This window comes from Asterias rubens, chromosome 1 (assembly GCF_902459465.1).
Source record: "Asterias rubens chromosome 1, eAstRub1.3, whole genome shotgun sequence".
NCBI classification, from domain to species: Eukaryota; Metazoa; Echinodermata; class Asteroidea; order Forcipulatida; family Asteriidae; genus Asterias; species Asterias rubens.
In genome coordinates this window covers 3716765-3733039 of record NC_047062.1, presented here as the reverse complement: position 1 = coordinate 3733039, position 16275 = coordinate 3716765, and positions in this window count along the sequence as shown.

Here is a 16275-nt window from a genome sequence, read left to right as displayed (position 1 = left end):
TTCACCCAACAAGAATATTAATTTGTTTAACTCGGCACCAGTTTTCAGACTAAAAACAAGATGTTCAGTTCCAATTTGTTGCTACAACTACAACTCACCTCTCCCAACAACCCACAACTTCCCTTTAAACAAATTTGAACCCACACCCCCTTCCAAGAACCCCGCCCCTTCACACATCCCAACCCCCTTCCAACAACACCACTCCTTCCAACAACCCGCACCCCTTCCAAGAACCCCACCCCTTCACACATCCCAACCCCCTACCAACAACACCACTCCTTCCAACAACCCGCACCCCTTCCAACAACCCCACCCCTTCCAACAACCCCACCCCTTCATGCATCCCAACCCCCTCCCAATAATCCCACCATTTTTTGCATCCCTAACCAAATCCAACAACACCACCTCTTCCAACAACCACCCCATTCCAACGACCCCACCCTTTCACACATCCCAACCCCCTAACAACAACACCACCCCTACACACATCTCAACCCCCCTTCAAACAGCCCCACCCCTTAATGCATCCCAACCTCCTCCCAACAACACCACCTTTTCCAACAACCCGCACCCTTCCAACATTCCCACCCCTTCATGCATCCCAACCCCCTTCCAACAACACCACCCCTTCCAACAACCACACCCCCTTCCAACAACCCACCCCTTCACACATCCCAACCCCCTTCCAACAACACCACCTCTTCCCCAACCCCCTTCCAACAACACCACCTTTTCCAACAACCCGCACCCTTCCAAAAACCCCACCCCTTCATGCATCCCAACCCCCTTCCAACAACCACACCCCCTTCCAATAACCCCACCCCTTCATGCATCCCAACCCCCTTCCAACAACACCATCCCTTCCAACAACCCACACCCCCTCCCAACAACCCCACCCCTTCACACATCCAACAACACCACCTCTTCCCCAACCCCCTTCCAACAACACCACCTCTTCCAACAACCCACACCCCCTTCTAACAACCCCACCCCTTCATGCATCCCAACCCCCTTCCAACAACCCGTACCCCTTTTCAACAACCCCACCCCTTCATGCATTCCTATACTCCATCCAATTTGACCCCATGCCTGACCCTAACTTACCCCTTTCTGTACAAGTTAAATGATGATGTACATGTACATTTACAGTCACTCAGAAGCAACCCACAATCATCATGGTAAATTTGTTTTTGGAAAGCCCTAAGACTTCCCCAATGAGGGCATTAGGCTTACACACTGTACAACCATAATCCAGCGCTAAGCTATCTTTACGATTGCTTGATGCTGAGCTAATCCTACCTCCATGCTGTCAATAAATCTCTACATTTAAAGCTTCTCCTGGCAACAACAGTCTAAGTTTGAAGCTGTAAAACAGGAAACTCGCTTACAATTTTATTTACTAACCTAAAATTAGTAGGGGACAATTCATAAACAACGAGTCGTAGCATTTTTAGGAAAATTACTATGCTTTCCAGATTTTTGATATCAAGTAATTTCCTACATCATTGGTTTTGTATTCTTATCAAGTATTGATATTTTTAAAAAATTGTTGAATAAATATGAAATATTAAAGGGGCTTGTACCTATAATTGGGTAGGTTTTATAAATTACAAGAGTAGCTTTCTCAAAATATTTCTCATGACATGATTTGATTTGTGTAATAATAATAAAAGAGTGTTTTTATAGCGCCTTGTGCCAGGCCCAAGTCGCTTTCCACTAAAAAAACAATATTTTAAAAACAACACTAAAGGCAGTCTAAAAACCATTGATTATAAATTGATTGTGTTTTCTTCCTCCATGTAACCAGGGTACTTTCTGGCAGGCAAGATACTGCTACACTGGTCATTTCAAGAAAAGTTTATTTTTGTTTTTATCATGACCTCATGACTAATCAAGAAAAAGAAAATACTATCAAAAAAATATGCACTGATATTTGCCCGTTTCTTTATATTGATTCTTACTATTTATCTTGTTGGGTGCCAAATCGTATTTGCACTGCAGGGAGTCTTAGTCTTTGACTCTTTTGATGTAATACAGAAAAATAAAACATTTCTGAAAAAAAAAAAAAATTAATAATAATAATAATAATGTGTATTATATTTGATACCATTATTAACCGTCATATTAGTAATCATTAGCAAACCATCGTCCCAGCCCCCTTCACATTATATTTTAGTCAAATAGAAAATCCTGGCTTAGTTATTTTAAGGTCAAACCCCAGACCTTGGCAGGCAGTAATTTCCAGGAAAGGTGTATCCAACAGTCTTCACAAAGCCTTGGCAAGATTAGACCGGTTCTGTCCGGTCAGGTGCAGTACAAACAAGATCGAACAAGAGTTGTCAGAAATGCTGTTTGGTTAATCATGGAGGTAGAAATAGAATATAACGCGGGTATTGAGTTTAAAAGAATTTCTTCGATCGGCTCATTTTGGGTGATTGCAGGTTATAGTTCAACATGTAGACACATATTGGGACCAGTAAAGCGATGGTTCATCCGGACAACATAGGCCTACCGATACCGATGTTTAGTGCATAGTAATAAAAAGTGTGTTATGTGGTTAGGTACTATTTCTACCTCCAGAAATGGTATGATTAACAAAATCAGCAAGGTATAGTGTTACTGTTAGCACTTTTAAAATACTAACTAAAAAAGAACTGCATGAGCTTTTTGCATCCGATGAAGTGTTAGTTGCTACGAAAACTCCTATACCAGCCTACCATAGTGCATGTAAGGTATACCCACCTTGCTTGTTTAAACCATGGAGGTAGAACCTCCATGGTTTAATGTACAATGTACACAGTAGGCCTTCCATTGAGCTCTATGGCCTTTCTATGTATTAGGCTTACCAGTCAGCATGGATAGGCTGCATTTAGAGGTAGGCCTATCTCCTTAGTTTTAAAGGCAGTGGACACTATTGGTAATTCCTCAAAATAATTATTGGCATAAAACCTTCCTTGGTGACGAGTAATTGGGAGAGGTTGATGATATAAAACATTGTGAGAAACGGCTCCCTCTGAAGGGCCATAGTTTTCGAGAAAGAAGTAATTTTCCACAAATTTGATTTCGAGACCTCAAGTTTAGAAACTTGAGGTCTCGAAATCAACCATCTAAACGCACACAACTTCGTGTGACAAGGGTTATTTTTCTTTCATTATTATCTCGCAACTTCGATGACCGATTGAGCTCAAATTTTCACATGTTTGTTATTTTATGCATATGTTAAGATACACCTACTGTGAAGGCTAGTCTTTGACAATTACCAATAGTGTCCACTGCCTTTAAAGCCAGTGGACACTATTGGTAATTGTCAAAGACCAGTCTTCTCACTTGCTGTCAACATATGCATAAAATAACAAACCTGTACACATTTGAGCTCGATTGGTCGTCGGAGTTGCGAGATAACTACGAAAGAAAAAAACACCCTTGACACACGAAGTTGTGTGCTTTCAGATGCTTGATTTCGGGACCTCAAATTCTAAACTTGAGGTCTCGAAATCAAATTCGTGGAAAATTACTTCTTTCTCGAAAACTACTCCACTTCAGAGGCAGCCGTTTCTCACAATGTTTTATACTACCAACCTCTCCCCATTACTCATTACCAAGTAAGGTTTTATGCTAGTAATTATTTTGAGTAATTACCAATAGTGTCCACTGCCTTTAAGGTACCTTCTACCAGATATTTGTATTGATCTCGATACAACCAAATCTGCAAAATAACATCAATTCCCGTGTCATGCTTTCAGTGAGTTGCAAATTGCATTTAATACCTAATAACTGCCTCATTAAAGTCCAGACAAACGCCCTACTGCACGGACAGACACCATCAGCGAAGACAGCACACCTGACTATAGTGTCAACGTCGTGTGGCGTCCACAAGTGACATTTTGGGATATCACATCACAAACCGCAACTAACCATATAAGGGGGGGGGCCTTCGTGGAAAAAAAACCAAGGTCATCGTTTTTTGGCGTTAATTCGTATTACGAATTAACGCATTACGAATTACCTTCAAGTTAACCTTGAGAAGCAGAGATCATTATTTGATTGTTTAATCTAGTCTTGGTATGGTTGGTTTTTGGATCAGGTTGTATACGTTTGAAGGACATTGTTATTATTCGGTGAATTATTGTAAATGACTGACATGTTTTTAGAAAATTATCTCACGGATCGATCGAGCAATCAAACCCTAGATTTACAGACCTTATCGGGTAGGTTAAAACTTTCACGGTCAAAAAGGATGCATAAATATTGCCGAGTCCTTTTAAGCAACAAAACTGTAATAATTGTATAAATTTAAAGGTAAGGTCAAACTTCGGCACTGACTCCGGAAAAATTTGAAAACTTGTATCCAAAAAAACCTTCTCTTTATTATGGTATAATGCTACTATGCATCCTATGAGAAAATTATTTCGTCTTGAGTTTTTGGTTGATTGAATCTCAAGATTTCCTGTAGTAAACTTTTGGAAATTGAAATGTCCATTGTGTCCGTTTGTGAATGATGCGATCAGAGATGCGGTTGGTGCCCGTTGTCACCTCTCCAAAACATGGATGAATTCGACGTTCTCGATGAAAACGCCGTGACAATTTGTTGCCAAATCAGCAAAACGTTGACCATGTTTCATATTTTTGTGTATTTTATCAACTTTAATGCATTTTTGAGAATCACTGAGATTTGTTTTTAAGGTATTGCGCCGTGGGCCCACAGTGTGTTTATGAATCCATCGATTATATTTTTGGACGCGGAAAAAAAAGTAGTTTACTGCATGCTGTGTTACTGTTAGAAACCATGGTATATCTATGGTACATACAAGTGCATCAAAAAATGTATAACCTGTGAGCATGTGGTACACCACTCATGTTCCACTGAGCCATGAACAAGCATGGGGAAGAAAAGCAAGCGTCTTCGTAGCACAACAAGTGATTGGTTCTCGTCCAATAAAATTCACAATCGTTTACCGTAGTAAGCTAAACTGGGTTAGACACTTTCGTCGCATCAATTTTGTTTTGACTATTTATGTTGAATTTAAAGCGTAATTTTAATAAAGTTATTTTTCGAATTAGTAAATATTATTCACCGCTATGCAGCAGGGCGGTCAGTGTTGACTGCAATGTTTGTGTCCGTTGTTTATGAGGCATCGGCTAGTGTGACAGATCAATACTTGAGTCTCAAATGCTTTCATTTTCGATTGAGTTGTGTACATCTTTTATCCGTTAGAAACTAAATTATGAGGACGCCTGAAGCCTTTATCAGATTCCAGTTTGTTGGGAAAGTTACCTTTTTACCAAACCTTCTTCAAAAGGTGCCGTTTCTAACTTTTTGTTTAATATCAATCGCGCCACTTCAGTCACGTTTATACCACGTATAGTTGTTATGGTTTAAATAATTGGAGTAATTACCAAAGGAATACCCTCCCTTGAACCACGGAGCCATAGAGCAAGGTAAACACGACAGCAAATTCAATGTCAGTAACCGCTAAGCCGTCGTTCGGCCCGTGGTTGCTAACTACTTTTTTTTTCAAACACAGCTGGTTCGTTTCATCAAGTCCCCAGCGACGAAGTACAGTTTTAAGAGGCGCAGTCGCGAGTTGCAACAACCCGCAGCACCCTCGGGTCACGGACATGTACAACCGTTTCCAAGAAGACGCTGACGTCATAAGAGTTTAGTGACGCGTAGTTTTCTTCTTGTTGGGGTGCGATAAGAATCTGTGTGTGCCTCTGCCTGCTAATTTGGTGCGGCTCCGTGAGTTCCTTTAACCCGATTAGGAAAGGGGGTTTGTCTTCAAGTATCAATGTACTAACCACAAACCGCAAAAAAAAAAACTTTTATAAGATGTTGGTGCGTTTTTTAAAATTCTTCATGAATGTATTTGTTTGTGTTACTTGGCCTTGATAGGTGAGATTTTGTAAGGATTGTGTTGGGGTTTTTTCTCTCCGTTGGGGTTTTTTTTATAGAGGAAGAAGGTGTTTTGTTTTGGTGTTTTTTAACACCCTTGTTTTTGCATATAAAAAAAACGTTTATTCAAAAACAAATTGACACCAAGATTCTAAGAGTTAGGCGTACTTGAATTTGTTGTGTGTCTCATTTCTTGCTCTGAACGTTAAAGAATCTGGACACTATTGGTATAAATTGTCAAAGACCAGTCTTCCCACTTAGTGTATTTCAACAAATGCATAACAAAACAAACCTGTGAAAATGTGAACTCAATTGGTCTTCGAAGACGCGACATTAATAAAGGAAGAAAAACACCCCTGTCACACGAAGTTTTGTGCTATCCTATGCTTGACTTCGGGACCTCAAATTCTAAATTTGAGGTCTCCAAATCAAATTCGTGGAAAATTACTTCCATCTCGAAAACCATTACATGTATAAACTTTGAAAAAAAATTATCTCGCAACTTCGACGACCAATTGAGCTCACATTTTCACAGGTTTGTTATTTTATGCATAGCTTATGATACTCCCAAGTGAGAAAACTGGTCTTTGACAATTACCAATAGTGACCAGTGTCTTTAATCATTGCATTCAAAGAAGAAATGATAAAACCCTGTCCATACCTGTGCGTCTATATTCGTTTTCTTCTCCACGCGTAAGTTTTCCTTAGAAATTCTCTTTTTGTAAAAGTTTGTCTATAATTTATTTGCAAATTTTCCATGTCTTGTTTGTTAGTTAAGTACATGGCGTTTGTATTTAAAATCTTGAAAAGTCAAGAAAAAGCTGTTTTTTGTATGGTTCTTTTTAACTCATTAGATCTGGGTGGGTGTGTTTTTTATTAGGTGTTCGGAGCAGAGAGCTCCGAACACCTTTTGTTATTGTTCGGTTTTCCCCCATTGTTTTCTTTTATAAAACGAGGAGCTGAATCACCTATAAAATTTAATATAATAAAGCAATTATGTATTATTTTATTTAATAGTTGTATTTATTTGTCATATAAATTACGCAGGTCCGGTTTTGATCTAAAGCGAAGGCCATCTCCTCTAGCAGTTTTAATGACTTCAAAGTATTTATTGGTTTAGTGTAAAAACTTTTTAAATTTGAACGTTGTAGACCTTTTGATTGTTTTTTATTCAGATTAATTAATCAACAACTTATGTATTTATTTATTTATGTCTTTATTTATTCATAATTATGTTTCAAGTGAAAAGGTGTAACCAGCTTGTATGGACAATGAACTCAAATGAATGAATGGAACTAAAAACCTTTCCACATTCCTCGATAATACCTTCTTTGCGCCCAATCATACCTTATTATTCATTTGGCATTAGCTTTTTACGCATCACTAGTTTTGAAAGTGACAAAAGTCTTTCCTTGAAACCAGTGTAAAGGCATCACTCCTGTTTTAATCCTCTACCACCAGCCAGTCTAATAAACCATTGTGTGTTTAAAGCCCATCTCTTTTGTGTTTGGTTGTGGCAGACTCAAAAATACACGCAACAACAAACCATATTGTTATCCCTATTGGAGGGTAGTTATCGAACGTGTTCGATCACACGTTGATCCCTGAGCATCCATGTTCTGAGTAGCCTTGGAAAAAAACAACTTTTTGACGGTGACTTGTTTTTAATCTGCTAGACGAGACGAACTTGATAAGATCCTTGCATAAATTTACGTAAATTTTGTTGGGGGTGTTAACACTAAAGCTCTTGTACTCATTCAAGAATAACCAGTAATCAGGAAAGCTAGCGATGTTGTTTTCGATGCGCTAATCCAGATCACAGTGCGAAAGGAGGAAACTTATTATGGTTTATTGATTAAAATATTGATGTCTGACAAAATGAGCACACTGGTGGACTATAAGGAAGGGTTTAATAGATGGAAAGGGAGGGTTTGTTAGACCTTTCTCTTTTTGGATGGGACGGTATACTGTATAACCAGTATTTTAAGAAGGATGACGGGCAGTAGGCCTAAATTGATGACGGTTGTTGGATGGGGAAGGTTTGTAAGAATGTAGACCTCCCGCTCAAAAAAAGCGTTGGGGATATCATTTTGTGTTTTTTCCCCCCACTTTTTGTTTTTTTATTGTTTTTGTTGGAGTGATTTACGAGAATATCAACCCCATTTTTACCCCTCGAATGGGTAGCGTTGCCTCTCGTTCAGATGTGAAGCAGTTATTTTAAAATCAATGCAGAACCTATAGCTACACATGCGCGGCAAATTTACCAAAAGCATGATATTCTACCTATTTAAGTCTGTTTTTTGTGGTTTTTTTCCCCATGGAAAACTTCAGAAAAAATGTAATTAAATAGCATGCAAAGTCTTGTATTGTGTGTATTTGTAGCTCAGCCCTTGTACTCGATAACATGTTTCTATTCCCCCCCCAAAAAAAAAAAATGAAAATATCATGCTGTTTAACGATGCATGTGTTTTGTTAGATTTGTAAAAGCATGGATGTCTACTTATATGTTGGTATAGGTGTAATAGCTGAGCTTTTAGTTTTGTCATGAAAGCTTAGTAGTAAATAGTAAATAGATCTGACGTGTAACCTTAGTCTAACAATGAGTGACCTTGCTGTATACATTGTACATTCCAGGGCATTTCTGGCAGGCAAGCTACTACGCTTGATACACTGGGGTGTATACTACCATTGATACACTGGGGTGTATAATACATTTTGTGTCCCAATTTCCACTTAATTTCAAGAGAAAGTTAATGGATTTGCTAACCGTGAAATTCTTGGCAATGTGCTATAGGCGTACAGCTCTTTAAAGCGCAAATTCCGCGGGTAGCAAAGTTTTGAAATTGGACCTTATGGTCAGTTTGCACAACTTTTGGTATTGCTGATGGGGTTTTTGTTGTTGACAAAAAAAACAGCATAAGTTCTTGTTTGTTGGTTTTCATCTTTCCCCATGTGTCTTTCTTCTAATATGGTTAGCCCTCACCATGCCCTATAAAATGCAAATGGTTAAATTTAGACCCCAGCCTATTGTGTGTGTTGATGGTTCTTGTGTGGTTCCCATCAAGTGATTATGTTGTGTGGTTTTAAGACTACTTACAACCCGCGTTTTAATCGTATCATCCTCACTGCAAACGGGAGACGCTCTGAGACTGAAAAGCTCCTCTTTTCATGTCCGAGGACGAAAAACAAAATTGTTCTGAATCGGAACTCCGACGAGAATAGGACGCAGGACAATGGCCGCAGTTCGCTGAAGGTTTTAGCTCGGGTGTACAGCCTCGAATTAGCGTCATTAAAAGTAAGGCACATAGGGTTATTACAGGTGTACCAAGGTCACGCCAATTTGAAATGACCACGTTTGAATTATTCAAGATAGGTTTCGCGTACAAGATGTACATCGAAACTGTAAAGAAGAAAGGAAACAGCAACAGAAAACAAACAACACTAGACCAAACAAACTAAATAAAACCAAACACACTAACAAAATCTTCTTTTCCGGGTCATACCGAGATAGCTGCTTTTGAGGGCATATGATTTACAATGGGCAAATTGACGTTTTAATTATAATATAATATAAAGAAAGGTAACAAACAACATCAGCAAACACACATCAATAATCAAATACACACAAACAACATTTAGGGACTGCCCAAAATTTCAAACATTTTTTTCTTCTTTCAGAAAACAAGTATTTTAGTAAAAATGTTGGTTTGCTGTTTAAGCATGGGGTATGAATAGAGTGACACATCATTTGGTAGTATGTGTGGACACGTGCGTATGCGTTGACCAGCATTATTTAGACTTTCCCAGATCGCCTATATCATGGTTGTAAAAAGGCGTTTCAAGCCGCTGGATCACGCCCTTTGAACTGTCAACCAGCACATTTTCGAAAATCTTCTAAAAATATACATGTTTGACTATTATTGCTTTGATGTGCTTTTATATCTTATAATGTGTAAATTGAGTTTCATTGTATTGCTTAGTTCGGTCTGTGATCTATTGGTAATTATCAGAAGTATCAGAAGCATGGTATTAGTAAACGAGACGGTTTGATTGTGATCATGAACCAAAATGATACCGAAGTTGTTTTTAAGCATGTTATCTGTGTGTGCACTTTAAGTGTTTTGGGATAATTTGAAAATCAATTCTGAATGTTTTCCCTCAGCGAAAAAAAACCCGCGTTTTCCACTAATGTATTAATTTCAATTCCTATTGGATAACTGGAAACTTAATTACTGACAATCAATTCATATTCAGCCGGAGTTCCTTTTTTTTTCTTCTTCTAATAGTTGCTCATGTTTTCGTTGACTTCTCAACTTGTGAACCATTGTATAATCTTGACTGAATGAACCCGGCTGAGGGATATCCGTGTACGTGTTGAGTCGGGAACCAGACACTGGTGTGCGTTTCTGAGAACAAGTCGTTAACGCTGGAAATGGTTCTGTCTTAACAGGTATAGACCTTGGGCCCAGGGTATTTGAACTTAGATTTCTGCCTATAATTTTTATATTCTCCGTCCATGGTACAATTGAACTTTCATGCAAAGATGCATAATGACTGGAAAATAAACTTTGTATGAACTATTGAGAACATAATAAATGGCATTAACAAGAACAGCTAATGTATATTTAAACAGCAAATGTATTAAAATATGTGCTATAATATTTGTATAATAGTAGAACAGAGTTTCCTGACGAGGCAAATATTAATTGTTCAAATACAACTAAAACGTTTTGCTGGTACCCATCATAATGGTTTGTTATAATATCAGCACATAGTCCAACATCAGCATTTATAATGGCGTTTTGAAAAATCATCAAATTACTACGCTAACAAATCTACCTCAAGGTTGCAATGAGATTTTCTAAACTTCGTCCAAATCTTTTACAATATATTATAAACAGAAAAACAGCAGTCGGAGAATTTCACTTTTTACCAAACATTCAATCAAGATATGATCGAATGGGGAAACGAATTCGGTTAGTTACCGAATGAGTTTTAACTTTTCTGTGCATTTTCATAACTGTCCATTTTGGGGATTTGGGGCATTGTATCAATGTATGTTTGGTTTGCGCTAACCATGTGTGTCTACTTGCTAGGTAGAGTATGTTCTTTTGAGAACTTGTCTTCCAGAACTTGTCATGCATAAAGCAAAACAAGTGACAATGTATACAGAAGGAATTCTGACCACAACTTATTTCCAAGCGAGAGTTTCTGTTGTTTTCTGTCGAACCCTTTCAAGAGTGTGGATCAATGGTATTGTCTCCATTCATAGTGACGTCACCCGATACCGTGACGTTTGTTTCTCCATCGTGACGTATTGACATGTCTATACATCCACAGTGTTTGTGTAGTAAAAGCGGTGACTGGCCATCGTTGGTAGCGCTCAGAGCGGCAGCTGCACGGTCGTGTTATCAATGCCTAAATACAGAATATGATGTCATGGATGACCAATCGCAGTGAGGTACTGAGCATGTACTGATATAGTTCAGAAGTTAAGAAGAAAGAGTTTGTGAAATGTGCATTGTTTGCCCGTTATCCGATTAATATGATTTGAGTGATATCACTTCTTATAATATACTGCAGGATGTTGAGTCAAACTTTCATATGATAACAATGATTAAAATGATTGTTTAACCCCTGTTTTTTTCTGTGTGCTTCCTGCCCCCATTTCTTGTGCTTATCTTACACTTTAGTACACCTGTTTGATGTGTGTGTTGTGTTTTGTTGTGTTGTGTTGTGTTGTGTTGTGTTGTGATCTAAGCCTTCGAGGAAAAAGGTTCAAACGTCAGGCATTTAACAATTATTTTTGCATTTATACCGGGGTAACCAGATAATGTTGGTTGGTCAGCAGTTTGCTAAAGTTTAACATTTTGTTCAGACTCGAATAAGTTAATGGTCGCGTGATCATGATGTGATGTTTGCCACGAACTCCCAAATAAATGGAGCCCATTTTGTTAACTTGAACAAATAAAAAACATATTACTGATAGTCATGGACATTTTGGCCCTGCGTATAAAATATGTGCTTGTGGAGCGTTGCCACGCATGCAATTTATATATAGTCAATCATAGGCCGCCTAACTCAACCAAACGTGCTAATAAGGGATTATAAATACTTGCAGTCAAAGTTGTTCAAGGATAGGCCTACCTATTAACAATTAGTTGGCGGTGTACAGAGCGCAGGACCTCCTAGCTCGATTGCTCTCATTGCCTTCACAGCTTGGTATACAGCCACATCGTGATGTGTTTATACAAAGAAATCTTAAGACCTTCCCCAGTTAGATTACATCTTTTCTAGGATACCAAGGGCCAACCATTTGCCGGGGTGACATAGAAACTGGTTATTTAGCTCGGATTTCGCATCCGTTTGTCCAATTGCTGAATAATGTTGAAATAAATGACCCATGTGACGCGGTACTGGGTCAAATTCGGATCTAAATATTTGTGTGAGAAATTACCACTTTCTCAATGACTACGTAACTTCAGAGAGAGTCGTTTCTCACAATGTTTTTATTATCAAAAGCTCTCCATTACTCGTTATACAAAATGATACTTTTGATGCTAATATTGATAAATATATAATAATTTTGAGTTAAATATTACCACACGTCTCCAGAGGTCTCCAGGTATGTACAAAGGTGCCCCGAGTGACAGTCGTAAATTCTGAACTGCAAAGTTGACCTGATGTGTATGAAAGCCTACGTACAATAGACACAAATTTATTATCTTTTGAGAATCAGACAATGCGAATACTAGGAAAAGGGAAGCTGTGAAAAAAAGGGGAAACGAAACTCAAAATAACTTTATCTGGTAGTTCCGGTTTTAGCATGCTCATTTTACAGCACTCTACTTCCGTACATGAGCGCCTATATTACTGTATGTATGAAATCACAGACATCCGTGTGTGTTTTGGCTGAATTAAATTTCGTCGAACCGATTCTGTACGGAGTGACATTCTATGCCAATCGCTTCCCAGAATTGTGTAATTTTTAAGGAAGTATTCCATCCTTTTTCCTGTTGCTGTGGGTATTTTTAGATTCAGTTCCGTGTCGTCGGGAAAAGGGGTCGAGGTCTAAAGGAACAACTTCATACGAGGAAACCTTGATGTGTGAATCAAATAGAGGGGTTAATAAAAGGTTGACGACGCTCCGAAAATTTGGCAATAAAATCTTATGGTGGTAAGGTGAACAGCATATTTGGATTATAGTAAAATTTATTTTAAGAAACACTTTCCTATTTGAAGTACTGCGGGTCCTGTATTTATGTAGATTTCATTTCGGCTTTGCTGCAACCGTGTTTTTAGACCCACTGCACTGGCCGCACTCTTTGATGAACCTTTCATATTGTTTTACATCAAGGATGGCGGTCATTGACGTCATGAATAAAACGCTAGTTATAAAAGGCTGTATGGTTTTACTATATTAGTGGATACCAGAATTAAGTATTAACATTTACGAACTGTTGATGATTAGCCGAAAGAGATATTACACCGTAGTTATATCTTATAACTTCAAGATTGATAACGACAAATAATTTAACCAGAAAAGTGACGTCATATCGTATGATAAAGGTTTTCATAACTCTGACCAAAGGTTTATCCATTATAAACCGCTTTGTGATCTGGATGATTACTTTTTTGTGGGATATCATTATTTCTCCCTATATAGTTGAACATGTATAGGCCTACCCATCTTACATGAGATTGTTTACCTTTTAATTATGAATCTGGCAACCCAATCAGGAGTATAGTTTGACAAAGCATGCGTGGTATCGCTTTATCAATCAACCTTTCCAGAGGAATGTTTGACGCAGACAACCAAATTGGAAACGCAGATATTTCTAATTAATGTATCATGAGAAATGCTGGAACTTACATTTGATATTGTTCACTTGAGCGTGGGAATGGATCACAAGACATTTCTGTGGTCAGAAAACAAAATGTGCAAGTAATTGAAATAATTTGTCAATTAGAAGAATCGCTGGATGTGGGAGGATCAGTGTGTCGCTGAGTGAGCAGATGTACATTTGCTTGGATTCAATCATCCATTAGTTTCGATTCTCATTTTAATTGTGGATTCTCATTTTGATTATACGAAAGAATCATTATAGCCATGTAAGTTGTAAGTACTAAATGACTCCCATGTTTAAGCCTGTGCTAAAAGAGTGTGCAAAACATTTAGTAGGATTGGACATATCAAATAACAGATTGGTTAAAGCCAGTGGACACTATTGGTAAATGTCAAAGACCAGTCTTCTCACTTGCTGTATCTCAACATATGCATAAAATAACAAACCTGTGAAAGTTTGAGCTCGATTGGTCGTAGGAGTTGCGAGATAACTATGAAAGAAAGAAAAACATCTGCCACACGACGTTGTGTGCTTTCAGATGCTTGATTTTGAGACCTCAAATTCTTAACTTGAGGTCTCGAAATCAAATTCGTGGAAAATTACTTCTTTCTCGAAAACTACTCCACTTCAGAGGGAGCCGTTTCTCACAATGTTTTATACTACCAACCTCTCCCCATTACTCATTACCAAGTAAGGTTTTATGCTCATAATTATTTTGAGTAATTACCAACAGTGTCCACTGCCTTTAAACTATATTGTTTAAACATGTTCATGGAAAAACAAATTCATTTGAAATATGTTTGCTTAAAACGCTTTAGTTTTTGAGAACATTTTGTCAATTTTTATTTTAGATCTTGCAAGTTCAACACTCAAAGTTTTAATATCTACACTGAATGAATATATTAAGGAATTTTCACCCTCCTACCTCATGGCTCAATGGTGACCGATTAAGCCTTAATTGTTCAGGTTTGTTGATTCATGGGCCACTTTTAAAAAAAATGAACACTGTCCTCAAACAATAACCTATGTTCTTTTTGCATATGGCTCATTGTCTGACAATGGAGACACCAGGTGGCTTTATGAGGTATTTGATTATACAGGAGCCAAATTCTTAAATTAATAGATGCTTTTGGTTTTGTGGTTTGACTATTGTTATTTTGCTTTGTGACTATTAATAAAAAAAAAATAGTTGTGGCAGTGGATCTGAGGTTTTTGCGGCCAAATTTATCATCATTCCTGAATGCCAACACGTAAACATCTTTGATATAACGCAAGAATTACGCAAGGGTTGTAAATGAGAAACCACTCCCCTCTCAAAATAGTTGTCATCGTTTCAATTAAAGATGCTATGTCAGATTTTTGGCCGATTTGACCCCAACATTTTGATTTAAAATTCAATAGGTATTTTGATGGGGGTCAAGAAAGTTACAAGCTTTCATTTGAGCCATTGCTCGAAAAAGTCTGCCAATTATTAGTAGCAGTGAAATAAAGTGCTCAAAATTAGTTTTGGTCGGGATCCCGACAATATATTACGTGACTAATTCTTATGTGTTTTATAAGAAACGTTTTAAATTTTTGTCATGGTTCCTGACCATTAAAAGTAAAAGTTAAACTATTTTTCGTTAGAGCGGGTAATACTTTTTGAAATACCATTCACTCAAAAAAGTCTATTGTTTAATGTTTGGGGCCAAAATCTGACATGGCATCTTTAAATAAGTTGGTATTCATGCTGTCTTCGTCAGCACTTTTGTATTTGTTGTCAAACTTTTCAGAACAGTGACGTTGTATGAATGTTTGTTTATGTCCAGAACAAATTGCCCCGTGCACTTTTTAACAATACAATCAACGTACCGGTTTTCGCTACGCACTACTACAACACGCAAACTGCGGTGTGACGATGGCCACGGCATTACCTCATGGTCTATTCTTAACACAAGTCATTGACAAATTCGGCTTCTTATTTCTATTGACTGGGAACCGTGACGTCACGTTTAAACTTGTGTACGTGTGCGGGGTTTGATTGTTCGTACGACGTGCGGAGGAAAGATTTCAATAGAGTTTTGAGAGGGGTACATTTCGTATGGGTTTTTTTTAAATGAGAAATAAGAACTAGCTGTTGCAAACAACTTACCGACTAAAACGGACCAAAATGCAAACAATCACAATAGTTAACTGCCTGCGTTTCGAGCTTATATAACAGTGTCTTTCTCGGGAAAACTTTATCTTTTAGTTTTCTATTGATTATATAATGATACTCATAAATACCTCGGACAGTTTCGCTATTCCTATTGGTGGAGAGCGCGTCACGTGGGTGTGTATAAACCTTTGTTTATGACCATGCACCTGTTCTTATAAGACAGTTTCTTCATTTCTAATGGTCGGTGGTCGGGAGCAACGGCTGAAACAGCCACATCACGCGATACGCGCGACGCGCACAGCAATCATTGAACAATTATAATGTTTGCATTTATTTTACTTTTTGACCAAAAAGTGTTGATGTTTTTGGTCAAAATGTATTTATGAATGGGAATGAAA